Raw genomic sequence first — 13,564 nt, forward strand, 5'->3', positions numbered from 1 at the left:
TTAGATCTTAGCAAGATTTAAAACAGGGGATGCTTTAGCTATAGATAGATATATATACTGTATTCTATCTTTTGTGTATTTTTTTCAGTCCTTTTGAATGTTTTTGATAACTTACACAATTTGATTATGCCTTTTGCAGATAGAAAGAACAGAGCATTACTTGTGAACTCAATTTCACAAATGGCAACTATTCAAAGATCAACAAAAGCAGCAGATTCGATAGAACCATTTTCAAATGATCAAAAGATGCCAAATGCCTTTAAAGCCATGGTATTATGGTTATTGAACAAATATGATAAGATATATTTGTTTTTATACAAGTTTTAACAATGAGAGAACTATGCTTTCTCATATTCATGCAAACGCTTCATTTTGTAAATAATCGGTTCTAGACGGACATGATGGCATATTCATAACCATTGGATACTTACCATAAACATTCATTCGGAATAAAGATGATAAGATTGTTTTTCTGTATCAAGTGACATGTAGTTTTTCTTTTAAACTATATTCATTTTGTTAATCTCATTGAGCAACTACATGAAAGTTAGTGATTTTTGACTATAAACAATTGATTATTGCATTGTAATTGTATTCATTAATTCATCAATACCGTTTACATCACTAGTCATTATAACATTTTCGCATACTATGAGTTTCCGTGTAACGCACGGGCTCATAAAGTATCGAACAATGTACAAAAAAATATTTGTTCGACAATTTTAAATAAATATATTTCGTTATTAAAAAAATATTATATCATTTGTTGATCCTAATTTAATAAAATATCATTTTTAATCAGTTATATTAAAGGCCCCCCTGTATCGCACGGACTCAAAAAATCTAGTATATATATATATATATATATATATATATATATATACACACAAACACACACACACACACACACACACGGTATGCTAATACACACCCAATTAATATCAAGCACCTCGGTCATTGTTTCGTCCCAATGCTCAGGTATGTTCGGATAAGGCCAACACATGGAAAGATTGCTTCATGGATGGAAGAAAATATAGTGACATTTCAGACTCGATATAGTGACACTGGTTATGGGTTCTAATGGATCGTGAGATAGGCTCGTGTGATATTGTCACACCCCCAAATAGAGCATGGGTTATTTGTGACTAATTATATCAAATCACAGTTGTATAAATGAGACCGACTCTATATGAGACGTTATATTGAGTTTTGCAGCGGAAGATAAATAGGTTACATTGTATATAATGAACAACGCATTAAATGTCTTTAATTAATATGATATGTAATGAAGACTCCAAGCATAGCAAGCAATCATCATCAATTTAGCAAGTGTAAGTCTTTCAAATAATCCATGAATGACTTGTTGAAATATTGCTTTCAATTAGCAAATACACAGCGGAAGCATTATGTAGAACCTGAGAATAAACATGCTTTAAAGTGTCAACACGAGGTTGAGTGAGTTCATAAGTTTATCATAAATAATGATTTCAGTAATTGATATAGACCACAAGATTTAGTTTATAAAGTTGATCTCGCAGGGACCAAAAAGTTAAGTTGATCTCGCAGGGACCAAAAAGTTAAGTTGATCTCACAGGGACCAAAAAGTTAAGTTGATCTCGCAGGGACCAAAAAGTTATGACAGTTCGTGATATTTAGATTAAACAGTTTCAAAGTTTGCCCCGTGACAAGTTGTACTGTCCTTGTCGGCTTGAGTGGTGACTTGCAGGACATAGCCAGATATAGCACAGTTTAATAGTTGGTATTTGTGTTTAACGTGTAAAACAGTTATAAAAGTTGCGCATGTATTCTCAGCCCAAAAATATATAAAAAGGGAGCTATGAAAACTCACGATACTGTATTTCGTATTTCGTAGAAAATATGTGTATGATGGCACTGAACAAGTGCAGAGTTATCCTCGAATTTACGAACGTATATCAAGTATATATATTAACACATATACTCGTAATCGAACAAGTTTATATATATTATTTCATTTGTTATATATATATATATATATATATATATATATATATATATATATATATATATACATACATACTTATATATATACATTTTATGTATAAGTATTTGTTTGATAAAATGATTTTAATAATTATAATGAATAAAGAGTTATATTATTTTATAATAATAATCATAATAATATTCATAATGGTAATGGTAATATTCATAATAATTACGATACTAAAAATAATAATAACTTTAATAAAAATGATAATTTTACTAAAATGATGTTTTCAATATAAATGTTAATATGATAGTTTTTATATTAATACTACTTAAGGATAATACTAGTAATGATAATAATATTAGAAATAATGATAATAATAATAATCTTACTTGTAAATATAACTATGATAACTAATACTTAATAATAACAATAATAATAATAATAATAATAATCATAATTATAATTATATTCATAAATGGTAATTAATATTTGTATTAGTAATAATAATAATAAGAAAAATGATAATAATAATAATAATAATAATAATAATAATAATAATAATAATAATAATAATAATAAAAATAATAATAATAATAAAAGAAAAGCTACCTTATAAGCCTTCTACAAAAAAAATGGCACGAACCGGGTTCGAACCCGAGACCTCTCGCTCACTCACTAACACCCTTGACCATTACTCCATTCATGTTTTTCTGTTAGAATACGAATCCTATATATTATAACCCGTTTGTAAATCTGTTTCTATTTCTTCTTCTTCTCTAAAAATCAAACTCGACCAAACTCCATTAAACAATAAATACAAATTGGTTTTGGGATTTAACATAAACGAATTAAGTTTAGAATTAACAGAAAAAGAAAAGAAGAAAAAAATAAAAAAATATCAAGAATTGCTGCTGCTGCTATCTACGGTTTTCAAAAAAAAAAAAAAAATTTGATTTCGATATTAGGACATTTTGAGACCTTGATTCCTTCTTGAAATATTTTCCAAATCAATCCTAGAAACTGTTTGAACCCTCAATTTAAATAGAAACATCAATACAATTATAAATTTTGTGATGAACAATATAGTTGACTTTTTAAAAAATAACTTTGACTCAAAAATTAAGACTCGATACGAAAAATTGGAAGTTGAGCTTTTGCAGATTGTTTGAGTAAATGATTTCTAACATGACAGCATTTATTGATTTTAAAATTGATTCGATTTTGAATTTTTGGCCAAAAAGAAACAAAACAGGGACCGACGGTTTAAAAAAAATTATATATATATATCTGTTCTTCAATTTATATTGCAGATGATGAATTTTATAACATTATTGTGGTCTATAGAAACAAAATCCAAACCAGTAGAGAAATTAAAAATATATCATGATCAATTAAAAAAATAAAAAGGCAGATATAAGATCATGATTTATATAAAAAAATATTAATAACAGTTCACCATTTTAGAGAAAATTAAAAGCAGATCATGTTTTAATTAAAATAATTAAAAAGCAGATTTTAAAAAAATATACATGATTAGTTCATTGTTTTTGACTTTTAATTGATATTAATAATTAATAAATATATTAATTATAATAATACTATAAATATTATTAATAAATAGAATACAAATAATAATATAAATAATAATGGTAATAATAATAATAATAATAATAATATTAATGAAAATAATAATAATAATAATAATAATAATAATAATAATAATAATAATAATAATAATAATAATAATAATAATAATAATAATAACAAGTATAACAATGATAATAATAATATTAGTGATGATAATACTAATAATAATAATAATAATAATAATAATAATATAAATTATGTTAATGATAATAATAATCATATTAATCATAATAATAATAAATGATAAATGATAATAATAATAATTTTGATAATAATAATAATAATATTAATATATCAAATTAATGCGTAATTATTTACAAATAATTGTTTGTGAGTCGTCAGAATCAGTCGTGGTTAAATGGAATTATGTAAAGATTTTGTTCAAATTTTGTCGAAAATTTCCGAGTTGTCATAGTACCTTCCCGTTAAAAGAAATTTCATCCCGAAATTTAGTTGTTGCCATCAATCGGCGTTGTTCGTACATAGACGAGGATATTTACGTTTTATTTGGTCTTGACGTTCCCAGGTATGCTCGGGGCCTTTTGTGAATTCGAACGGATAGAATATTGTTTTGTTTCGAGAGTTTAAATCATACGATCCATAAATTCTACGAAGTGCATTTTATTATTAATGCGGATGTTATCTAAAGGATTAGCAAGAGTGTCATTTGACCAGTTTATCCTCAAAAGGGATAATGGTGCTATACAAGCATTTCAGTAAACTGAACACATGAAATGTGTTATGAATAGTATTGAGCTCATTTAAAACTTTGAGCGTTTATGCCATAATATTAGGGCAGACAAAACAGAGAGGAGTTCGTGAGAATCACAGTCATGAAATTTGATAGAGATCATCATTGTTTACAACAAAAATAATGAATATGAGTTGAAAAATAGAGTTTTATCAACATTAAATAATAGGGATAAAACAATTCGATTACTCGTAGAGTAGAATGAAGCTATCACAAAAGAGTGAGATGAGTAATTAAATGTTCGCCTTAACTTTTGATATGGCTAAAGTTGATTTTCAGAATTCAAGGGATTTAAAGAAAATCTTTGTAATCTTTATAAGATTTGATTCTACGGTAATTAAGGAATTTGAGATTTTCTTTGATTAAATGCGGTGAATTGCCTCGATTGCTGTGTTTGGAATTTTTGCTATAAATTAGCTTCTTCCATTTCATTATCTTCACCACTTCTATACTTTCTTCCTAAATTCATACTTCCAAAAGATTTGTTAATATGCTCAATCCCGTATTGATACTTGTTATTATATTGACCATATATGCAGTCATTCTTCTTTTTCATTTACCACTAGAGGAATTTGTTTTCTTCTACATTTACCTTGGGGTTATAATGCTTCTAATTCTCCTGTGTCTTTACGTTGCAATACGTATTGATATACACGGGTTGTAATTTCCGTGTTGTTATCAGGCTTTATATTTTCCCTTATATGTCGGAGCTCTCTGCTCTTGTTTTCTCTTCTCAACTTTAAGTAAAGCGAATAATGGTCCAGAATTTATAGGTATGAAGTTTCGAATGAACCTACTATTCTAAGCGTAATATCACGATTTGATTTGGTAAATTACCAGAATTACTGACGATAGAACTATCAAGAATATATTTTCTTGATATGTTCAGAGATTAAGTAGAATGTAAGAGTCGTGTAACATGGCAAATGATGATTATAAAGTCTATGAATCATCATCTTCCATTAAAAATTTAGCATGACTTACTGTAATATAATCACGTTGGCCTGACGTCATTATATTATATTAACTCATGCTTCAATTCCCAACACTACTTCAAAAATCATTCATAATTTATACTTAGGTTTTACAGAAGTTTCCAATATAATGTAATACAGATAGCACGAAGAGGTATATAATTTCGGACGAGAATATTTATGAAAATATCTTCAGAAATATCGAAGATATTTATGATGATATTTTGGAATTTCTAAGTTCGAAAGTTGATGAAGAAAAGTTTTCCGCAAGGTTTTAACATGACTTCGGAGCAAGATATTCTCTAAAGATGTCATCGAATCCAGAATTACCTGGATTCTTTGAATATAGGGTTTGGTCCTTGTATTTGTCCTTAATCTCCTTCATGGTTAGCTCAATCCGTTTTTCAGTTCCAAATATGAGCTTTTTCAATGCGTCATTCTTTATCATCAAACTTTGGCCATTAAGACCATCTATAGCTTTTGCTGCTTCGTCAGCATTCTCAAGGTTAACGAATCTGAATCATTGATTATCAATCCAAGATGGTTTCAAAAAATTTTATTTTTAGATGATTAAACGCTGATTGTAATCGTCAACGGATCTAATGGTTGACGAATAGGCATTGTTGATTTCAAAAGTAATGAATGATAATTTCAGTGGTTTGATGTGATAATTCATCATAGAAATGAATATAATTCATGAATGTAATGATCTTTAGGAAGATAACACTTGCTAAAGCTTTACTTGGATTCTGATATGTCAAAATCAGGATATATAATTGAATTTGTATGCAAATGGTTGTTCCTTAGTGAACGGATACATATATCTTGTGAATGTGAGTAGTATAGTTACTGACTATTGAATCAGAATTGAAGAATGTACAATGTAACATATTAATGTGAAATATAAATATTTCTCGGGTATTACTTACCCGTTAAAATATTTTCACAATTAACAGTTTGTACAAAAGAGTTTTTAATTATAATCTTTATGAAGATATACGTTCATATATATATTCTTCAGATGTAATCATGGTTTTAATGAGCTAATATAATATTAAACTCATTTGATTTGCGGTTGGAACGAGAATAAATAATCTCCAAAACTTGAGAGTACATAATCGTCGCGGAATATTTCTTTAATGAAGTTATGAATCAATACTTCATCGTTCATTGTTATTAATATACCTCGGTATATGATGTTGGTGCTCGTGGAATCCTTGTGAAATTCACAAGACACGAATAATGTTTTTCTAAAAAGTTTCGAGTATATCGAAAATGGAAGTATACAATCAATCATGTATTTAAGTAATACACTTGGTTTATTATGAAATGGAGTTTATTGTGTTGAAGCAGTGATTACCGATTGTTAAGTCATTAACGAAGGATGTACATTATAGCATATTAGTGATATGAATTAACCAAGTAGTACATACTAGTTAAGATTCACACGTAATAGTTTAGTACGAAAAGATTTATTATTGTTCCAAATCATATATATATAAAGTATACATATATAATTCTTCAGGAAGAATGAGTCAATACATCTTAACTCGTTATTACTAATATTCCTTGGTATCTATGGGGCGTATGATGTTGATGTTTGCGGTACCGAGTGTGATGTTGAGATGTGGGATGCTGATGTTGTTGTTGGTGAAGCTGATGCTGTTGGTGGTGATGTTGATGGTGCTTACAATGCTTGTGGCTGGTTATGTTGGTGGTACTGATGGTACTGGTGATGTTGGTTATGCTGTTGGTGCTGCTGATGCTCTTAGATTTTGCACCATATTCTCTAGAGCCACCACTCGAGCGTGGAGCTCGTTGACTTCTGCTATTATTCCGGGATGATTAGCGGTTCGGACAAGTGGATGAATAAGATCTAGAATTTTAGATATTATATATCCATGATGGGATATCCTGAAAATGAGGGTGAAAATGGTGTTCCGAATGGGTTCGCCGGTAAGTGCTTCAGGTTCTTCGCCAATAGGGCAATATGGTGGGTGAAATGGATCACCTTCTTCACTTCTCCATTGATTAAGTAGACTACGAACCCACACCCAATTCATCCAGAAAAGATGATGACTAATTGGTTGGTTCATTCCGATTACGCTGCCTGTAGTGCTCGAGGAACTCGAGGAGTCAAGTGAGAAATCCATATTATGTTATCGGATAAGGGTTTCGATATGAGATGAGTTGTTGAATACTGAATGATATATTTATCTCCTTGAATATGTATATATAGCAAAAGATTTCTGTAATTTACGGAGGAAATTTAGAAAAAGTGTTAGACAAAGTTTATTGAGATAGATATGATAAGATATAATAAGATATGATGTGTCTATACTCCAATAATGGCAGTATGACGTGTCGAGATCATAAAATGATAAGTATGTAATCTGATAATCTTTCAATTAAAGACTTTTAATTCGTATACTGTGATAACCCAATGACATTTTCCGGTTCGTAAACCGATGCATAAAGGCATAAGGCATATAGGTACGTGATATATAACAGGGAGTTATATACGTTTGAGTATGAATAGTAATAATTATAGGAGTTTCAAAAATCATGGATAATATTTCATGTAATACATATGTAATACACAAAACCATGATAAATGACATAGGAATGTCAAGAATTTCTGAAATCATGGTGTTGCATTTAAATGCGGTTACGGAATTGGATAGTACTTAGGAAAGTGAGCAGAATTCTTAGGTTGGCTCGGCATTCTAAGATAAGTAAAGTTTCTAAAGTATAGTGTAGCATTTATCAATTAAAGGCAACAATTAAAAGCACTACGGTCAAGGAAAGTTGTAGTCCTACATTGCTAAGGTACCTAATTGTATAAGGCATACATAAAATGCAATCCTGGTTCTCTACAATAAACTGCTCTGATACCAATCTCTGTCACACCCCCAAATAGGGCCTGGGGTATTTGTGACTAATTATATCAAATCACAGTTGTATAAATGAGAACAACTCTATATGAGACGTTATATTGAGTTTTGCAGCGGAAGATAAATAGGTTACATTGTATATAATGAACAACGCATTAAATGTCTTTAATTGATATGATATGTAATGAAGACTTCAAGAATAGCAAGCAATCATCATCAATTTAGCAAGTGTAAGTCTTTCAAATTATCCATGAATGACTTGTTGAAATGTTGCTTTCAATTAGCAAATACACAGCGAAAGCATTATGTAGAACCTGAGAATAAACATGCTTTAAAGTGTCAACACGAGGTTGAGTGGGTTCATAGGTTTATCATAAATAATGATTTCAGTAATTGATATAGACCACAAGATTTAGTTTATAAAGTTGATCACACAGGGACCAAAAAGTTAAGTTGATCTCGCAGGGACCAAAAAGTTAAGTTGATCTCGCAGGGACCAAAAAGTTAAGTTGATCTCGTAGGGACCAAAAAGTTAAGTTGATCTCGCAAGGACCAAAAAGTTAAGTTGATCTCGCAGGGACCAAAAAGTTATGCCAGTTCGTGATATTTAGATTAAACAGTTTCAAAGTTTGCCCCGTAACAAGTTGTACTGTCATTATCGGCTTGAGTGGGGACTTGCAGGACATAGCCAGATATAGCACAGTTTAATAGTTGGTATTTGTGTTTAACGTGTAAAACAGTTATAAAAGTTGCGCATGTATTCTCAGCCAAAAAATATATGAAAAGGGAGCTATGAAAACTCACGATACTGTATTTCATATTTCGTAGTAAATATGTGTATGATGGCACTGAACAAGTGCAGAATTGTCCTTGGATTCACGAACCTATATCAAGTATATATATTAACACATATACTCGTAATCGAACAAGTTTATATATATTATTTCATTTGTTATATTTATATATATATATATATATATATATATATATATATATACACACACACACACACACTTATATATATACATTTTATGTATAATTATTTGTTTGATAAATTGATTTTAATAATTATAATGAATAAAGAGTTGTATTATTTTGTAATAATAATCATAATAATATTCATAATGGTAATGGTAATATTCATATTCATAATAATTATGATACTAAAAATAATAATAACTTTAATAAAAATGATAATTTTACTAAAATGATGTTTTCAATATAAATGTTAAAATGATAGTTTTTATATTAATACTACTTAAGGATAATACTAGTAATGATAATAATATTAGTAATAATGATAATAATAATAATAATCTTACTTGTAAATATAACTATGATAACTAATACTTAATAATAATAATAATAATAATAATAATAATAATAATAATAATAATAATAATAATAATAATTATAATTATATTCATAAATGGTAATTAATATTTGTATTAGTAATAATAATAATAAAAATGATAATAATAATAATAATAAAAGAAAAGCTACCTTATGAGCCTTCTATAAAAAAAAATGGCACGAACCGGGTTCGAACCCGAGACCTCTCGCTCACTCACTAACACCCTTGACCAATACTCCATTCATGTTTTTCTATTAGAATACGAATCCTATATATTATAACCCGTTTGTAAATTTGTTTCTATTTCTTCTTCTTCTCTAAAAATCAAACTCAACCAAACTCCATTAAACAATAAATACAAATTGGTTTTGGGATTTAACATAAACGAATTAAGTTTGGAATTAACAGAAAAAGAAAAGAAGAAAAAAAATAAAAAAAAAATATCAAGACTTGCTGCTGCTGCTATCTACGGTTTAAAAATAAAATAAAATTGATTTCGATATTAGAACATTTTGAGACCTTTATTCCTTCTTGAAATATTTTCCAAATCAATCCTAGAAACTGTTTGAACCCTAAATTTAAACAGAAACATCAATACAATTACAAATTTTGTGATGAACAATTTAGTTGACTTTTTTAAAAAATAACTTTGACTCGAAAATTAAGACTCGATACGAAAAATTGGAAGTTGAGCTTTTGCAGATTGTTTGAGTAAATGATTTCTAACATGACAGCATTTATTGATTTTAAAATTGATTCGATTTTGAATTTTTGGCCAAAAAGAAACAAAACAGGGACTGACGGTTTAAAAAAAATTATATATATATCTGTTCTTCAATTTATATTGCAGATGATGAATTTTATAACATTATTGTGGTATATAGAAACAAAATCCAAACCAGTAGATAAATTAAAAATATATCATGATCAATTAAAAAAATAAAAAGGCAGATATAAGATCATGATTTATATAAAAAAAATATTAATAACAGTTCACCATTTTAGAGAAAATTAAAAGCAGATCATGTTTTAATTAGAATAATTAAAAAGCAGATTTAAAAAATATACATGATTAGTTCATTGTTTTTGACTTTTAATTGATATTAATAACTAATCAATAAATATATTAATTATAATAATACTATAAATATTATTTATAAATAGAGTACTAATAATAATATAAATAATAATGGTAATAATAATAATAATAATTAAAATAATAATAATAATAATAATAATAATAATAACAAGTATAACAATGATAATAATAATATTAGTGATGATAATACTAATAATAATAATAATATAAATTATGTTAATGATATTAATAATCATATTAATCATAATAATAATAAATGATAAATGATAATAATAATAATTTTGATAATAATAATAATAATATTAATATATCAAATTAATGCGTAATTATTTACAAATAATTGTTTGTGAGTCGTCGTAATCAGTCGCGATTAAATGGAATTATGTAAAGATTTTGTTCAAATTTTGTCGGAAATTTCTGGGTTGTCATAGATATCTTGTTAAAATTGTAATCAATGTATATCAGCTATAGTTCGAGTATGTGAAAATTTACTGTATGGTCTCATTTCATGCACCTTGTATTCACTTTTCGTATACTTGTTCATAGTAATTAATAACAGTACAACTGTCGTTAAGGAAATAGTCAAAATCCTCATTGTATTCATAAAGTAAAAAATTGATTTTTGATAATTTATACAATATTAATCAATCAAATACGGAGTATATGTATATGTATATCTAAACAATTTAAAAGAAAAACTTACCAATTCACTCTTTGTACATTTTTGCATAGTAATCAATAAAAGCCTCACTATGTAAATATTTATAGTTTTGTGTGTTAGATTGTAGCTTTGCCTTATAAAAAAAAGTTTAGAACATATGCTAGAAGTTATTTTTATTAGTGATACACACGGAGTTTATCTATATTATGTTATAAATGTGTAAAATGATGATGTCACTTTTGCTGATTTGACAATTTCTTATGCAAAGCCATGGTAGGCAGGGGCGGAACCAGTGTAGGGCAGCCGGGGTCAGCTGCCCCCAGTGGTTTAATTTTAATTTTTATGTAATTTTTTGTATGTTTAAGCATTTATATGGAAGAAAAATGGTGGAATTTGAAGTAGTATACGGGTTGAAGAAGATGATGATAAAGTAGGTGAAATGAAATGGTGGGATAAAGAGAGATAGGGAGGATGGGTCCATCAGCTTTTTATTATACAGAGTAAAAATTGTTTTTAGGTCCTCATTTAATATAATAAATAAAAATAAATAAATATAAATAAATTAAATGTTAAATTGAAAGTGAAAATGGTAGGGGACCCCACATGTTCATGTTTTCACTTAAAGTGAATCCGTTTCGACTGGTTTTTTCATTCGAGTCATTTGACATGGATTAATTTTAAACTAGTATAATTTGCTAGTATAATACTATCAAGTTTTTATACTCCGTATTATAATGTGCTAGTTGCTATTATCAACCTGACAACTCGTCGACATCCTCAAAAAATCTGCAATATTCTCCTTTTCATTAATCTTTAAATCATCAAATTTTAGTAATTTTGTGTACCTTTTTAACCGCATTAATGCCTTGTCATTTTCTTTAGAGGTATTTTGAATTGTTTTTTTTTTTTTTAAAGCAAGGGAATTTTATTATCATCAAAAAGAATACATACAAGAGGATAGTGCCCCAAAATGACGGGACACCATGACCCATACACGAAGATGCAATATTACATGGCTGTGAAGATGACAACCGAAATAAGCCTATAACATGAACTAAAATACGCAATTTACAATCATGACATATTTTGGTATATACTTGTGTTTGTTAGCGAAGATAACCAATCAAGTTTTTTTTTTCCTTTTGATCTAGACGATATCCACTCGAACGACATCATTTGTACCGTTTTAATAACTCTATCATTTTTAAAGTTGTAAACATCTGAAGCGCTTTAGTAATCCGTATTTGTTTACAATTTTTTTTTGCCCCCAGTGACATATAATCCTGGTTCCGCCACTTATGGTAGGTGTCATCATATAAGACCTTTATGTTATAAATCTTAAAGATCCGAATATAATTAAGTACTCTCTTCAGTATTCTTTTTTGAGATGTCTCAAATTAATTGTCCACTTCTATAAATAAATAAGAATAAAGAGATAAAGTTCTTTCACACTTCTAAATCAAAAAAAAAATTGTTTGTGTGTAAAGAAACATTGCAGGTTGATACGTTTATACATCACTATATGTTTAATATTATATATTGGTTGGTAATGTATTATATTTTAACGGTGATAATAGGATTTTAACCTATTTGGTATTCATCTCTTATGTGGATAGGTGATTTTGTTAGTTGGAAATAGCACAATTTGATTAAAATCGGGTTCATTCATAATTTTCATCCAACAATATGTATTTGTGCCTATGATTTGTGTAAAAAACGAAGCACATACTCTTGAATATTATTGGGATCTTAGATCTCATTGCTTTGTTGGAGAGTTTCAGTTGACTTTAAACATGTAAGCAATTTTTGTTAATTGTTCATTTAGCATTTTCTTTATTAGTTAGTTATTACATTAATCTAACTTCTACATACTTCTTATGTTTGTTTTGTACACTAGGTGTTTATGTTGTGGATATGTCTCATGAGCAGATGAAGCTACACATACAAAATGAGAGTAGTTGGTGAAAATCTTCAGAGAAAACCATTCAAGGTATAACTATTCACATTTTGTGCATTTAATTTGCATTTAGTGGCTGTCAAAAGATTTTTTTTATTTTTTATGTTAGGTAATTTGTATGCGTTTTCTTTTGGTATAACTTTAAGGTCTTCTATATAGTGTTTGCAAATGGTTTTGATGGTAGTATTTTAGCTACTTATTAGATACTCCCTCCGTTCCAAATCTATTGTCACCAAACAAAAAACACAGAGTTTAATA

Source organism: Rutidosis leptorrhynchoides, chromosome 3 (assembly GCF_046630445.1).
Source record: "Rutidosis leptorrhynchoides isolate AG116_Rl617_1_P2 chromosome 3, CSIRO_AGI_Rlap_v1, whole genome shotgun sequence".
NCBI classification, from domain to species: Eukaryota; Viridiplantae; Streptophyta; class Magnoliopsida; order Asterales; family Asteraceae; genus Rutidosis; species Rutidosis leptorrhynchoides.